Raw genomic sequence first — 4,516 nt, forward strand, 5'->3', positions numbered from 1 at the left:
TTGTGTGGTGTTGTGGTGTGTGGGGTGTGTGTTGGGTGGTTGTGGGGTGTGTAGGTTTGTGGGTGTGTTTGTGTGTGTTTGTTGTGTGTGTTTGGGGTTTGGGTGTGGGGGGGGTGTGTGTGTTGGTGTGTGGTGTGTGTGTTGTGTTGTGTGGTGTGTGTGGTGTGTGTGTTGTGTGTGTGGGTGTGTGTGTTGTGTGTGGTGTGTGTTTGTGTGTGTGTGTGTGTGTGTGTGTGTGTGTGTGTTGTGTGTGGGGTGGGGTGGGGGGGGTGGTGGGGGGGGGGGGGGGGTGTGGTGGGGGGTGTTTGGGTGTGTTGTTGTATATCTATATACAGCAAGTATATATATAATATATTATATATCTACTATAATATATGTCAATATAAATGTATATATATATATAGTATATATTACACATATAGTGGTGTGTGTGTGTGTGTTGTGTGTGTGTGTGTGTGGGTGTGTGTGTGTGTTGGGTGTTATGGAGTTGTTGTGTGTGTACTTTATATCATATTTTATACCATATATATATATATATTATATAAATATATATATATTTACCATACATTATATAACCTATTATATAATATTATATGCAAATAAATATATACAATACTATTCTATATATAATTTTATATATATAGTATATAATATAAAAGTATATTATATATATATTTCATATATATATGTATGTATTATATATATAATTATACAAACTATATTCTAATAAATTATCATTCTATATATTTATAATATAGTACTATTTTATATTTATATATTCGTTATATATATATATATATATGATTTCATTATATTATATTAATGTATTATATTATATTATACGCTTTTATTGATATAATTGTTTCATATTATATATATATATTATATATATATATATATATTTATATTATATGTATTACAGTAATATATACATTTTATATATGTATAATATTATATATATATATCTATTATTTATATATATATATATATTATCTATATATATTTATATATTATATATTAAATATTATATATAGTCTTATGTATATAATAACTTATATATATTATATATAATTTATATATTATATTTATATATATTAAATATATTTACAGTATATATATATATTATATCTAATATATAATATATATATATTTATTTATATATTTATCTGTTAAGCCTTCAGCTAAACAACTAATTTATTATTTATAGATGGGGTTATCTTATCATTTCAATTAATTGGATTTCTTTCCCAAGGAACGCATTAAACATGTAAACAAATGGCCTCAAATCGAAGGGCAAAACAGAAACAAATATGTTGGTTTCGTAACTTTAACTATAATCCTTCAGAAATTAACATGACTTTGTGAACTACCACCCAACATTAGTAAATTAAAGAAAATGTGAGCTTGAGTAATATCAAATCAACTTTTAGAAAACAATACTTAATAGTTACAAAACATCTAGGAACCAGCTCCGAACCTTGCTCCACATGTCCAGCACACAACTGGAGATATCGTAGAAAACAAAGAAAATCCATAGAACATGGGAAATGGGGGTAACTGAAGGACAAAAACAATAATTATTGTGGCCCAAGAACATACCACATGTCAAAGAGATCATACATGACACTCCCCATTACGAGGAGAAAAACATGAGCTTTTTTATCAAATCCTTGTACAGAAAAATCCGGATTTTAAACACTATACATGGAATGTTTGGGTTACATGGGGCACGAGATAGTGCATCAGCAATAACATTATCACAACCTCTGATATGTTTAATTTCCAAATATATGGTTGAATTGCCAAACACCATCTAGTTATCTTTGGTTTTTGTTTTTCTTTTTGGTTACAAACGTCAAGGGATTGTGATCACTAATATACAATGATTTTTACACATTGCTTTGTCCCAAGATAACAACATAAAATTTTTCAAGTGCATCAACAAAGCAAGAGTTCCTTTCAATGGTTGAGTAGTTACGTTGGTGAGCCTTAAATTAGTAGATGAATAACAACATATAGGATGCAATACATCATTTACTTCTTGCAATACTCACTGCACCGGTTGCATAATCACTAGCATCAATTTGAAGCATGAAGTGGTTTACTAAATCAGGAACCTTGAGAACAGGTTTTAGACATTAATATCCTCTTAACTTTTACAAATGCTTCTTGACATTTTTCACACCAAGTAAATTTCTTTGAGGGCTGATCGAAATCTGACAATGGAGCCAATAACATCAGAAAAGTTAACGGACAGAATCTTCTATATGTATCCTGTCATTCAATTATGACCTAAACACTTTTTTTTATTTGTGGGCACAGGACAATTATCAATTGCAAACACTTTAGCATCAACAGGAGACACATTTCCATTACCAAACCCAATGTCCTAAGAAGTTACATTACAATGACCAATTCACCTCTTGACTAGGTTAAATTGTTAGATGTGTTCTCTTACCTCTTGAAAAAACACAGTTAGAGTATCCATGTGGGTTTTCCTAATTATCCGTGAAGACTACTACATATCATCAATATATCCTATACACTTTGGTTAAGCTTCCTAATTACATCTAGATATTAACCTTTGGAAAGTACATGGGGCATTAGCAAACCAAAAGGCATTACCTTGACCTGGTGACAAACATTGGCCCATCTGGAGTTCACAAAAGCACTGATTTCCTGTACTCGAGGAGATAGAGCGCTCCCGCGCCGCTCTTCAGTTATGGAACTCCACTGGTAATAAACCTTTTAAGAGATCAATTTTTAGGGACAAATAGGTTGAATCTCCAAGTGCATCAAACTAATATCATCTATTCGGGAGGAAGGGGAATGAGGTCACTCCTAGTGTGTGCATTAACTTTTTAACAACGGTAATCAGTAACACATTACGCATGGTACCATCAACTTTGGAAACTAGCACGACAGGAGAAGTCCATTCACATCTTACTTCTTTCAATTAAATCATGATCCAACCAGAAATTTACTTCTTCCTTCAATATATCTCTTTTTTAGGGGAACACCCTATATGGAGCTTGTTAATAGGGACAAGTACCATCATTAAGAACAATGTATGTTTCACCTACAGACTAGGGATTTTAGGACAACATCGAGCACATAAATCTACAAAAATCATGCAAAAGTTATAACCACATCATGACTTACATCTGGATTTAAATGTGAAAGTTTTATTCATATATTCGAATATCAAGAATTGCATAAAAAAAAAAAAAAAAAAAAAAAAAAAAATAAATATACAACTTCGACCTCAAAGTTAACATCAAATTCAAAATCACAGTGTTATCAGGAACAGCTACTTGACACATAACACATACCTTTGTTAAAAGGTTCTTCACATCTTACTCTAGGAATATTATTTGCTTCAGCAAGGATTCACATGAACAGTTCTCTGTATTTTTTACGCCTTTCCTGGAGTAGAAATACATAGTTTAGGTTCACCTTGTTTTATCAATTACAGTAAACGGTCCTTGATATTTCGGCTTGCAAAGGAAATTGTCTTGTTGGTTAAAAATAACAAAACTTGATTGCCAATACTAAAACTTTCTGTCCACAGACTGTTGGTTATCATACTGTACTTTCATTTTATTCTGAGACAACCGCTAAATTTCCTACTTTGCAAACTCTTGAACAAGTTTCGCGTCGATCTTTCAAGTTTAGATCAACATATCAGTAAGTTCAACATCATTTTCCATATCTACCCAGCTATACAAACAAGAGCTTCAGTGGGACTCTCACCTTCTTTACCAACCAACAGCTCATTAGGTGTGAACCATCCAAGACTTTCCTGCTTAGAACTCGTTAAAAGCATACAGTACAAGAGAATCCCTCATCCAGTCTTTACAATTCTCCAAACAAAAACTTGGGAGCATAGACTTAATGGTTTGATGAGATCTTTCAAGAGCCCCTTGACTTGTGGGTGATAACTAGAAGCTAAATGCTGTTTTAATGCCTAACGGTTCAGACATGACTTCCGTAAACATTTTGGATGTAAAGTTTGAACCTAGATCTGATTGAACAATTTCAGGAAGACCAAACTGAGTAAAGAAACTTGAGAAGTGCTGGGAAACTATGGTTTTAGACATTATACTTCCCTCAGACGAAAATAGCTTCGGGATATCGAGTTGTGCATCCATTATAGGTCAATAAATATGGATGTCCTTTTTAGTATTTCTCCAAAGGACCATGACCACAGTCAATTAATTTACTCTCGTGAAATGGTTCGGGAACAACGGTATTGGCTGCAATCGGTGCTTTTGGTATTACCTGATTTGGCTTGCCTGCTATCTGACAAACAATGGCAGGACTTTACAAAACTTTGGGCAACATCGGAATAAATATTTGGCCAAAAGAAATACTTCAAAATCTTATACAAGGTCTTCTTCACTCCGTATGACAACCCATGTGCTCATGTGACAAACTAAGAACTTATCCCTATAACACTTCGGAACAACATTTGATGAACTACATGCCATGGCTCATCCTTAGAAACATTCAGGAT

The sequence above is a fragment of the Penaeus japonicus genome, unplaced genomic scaffold (assembly GCF_977035675.1).
Source record: "Penaeus japonicus unplaced genomic scaffold, GWHDUDI00000001_assembly GWHDUDI00000012, whole genome shotgun sequence".
In the NCBI taxonomy this organism is placed as follows: domain Eukaryota; kingdom Metazoa; phylum Arthropoda; class Malacostraca; order Decapoda; family Penaeidae; genus Penaeus; species Penaeus japonicus.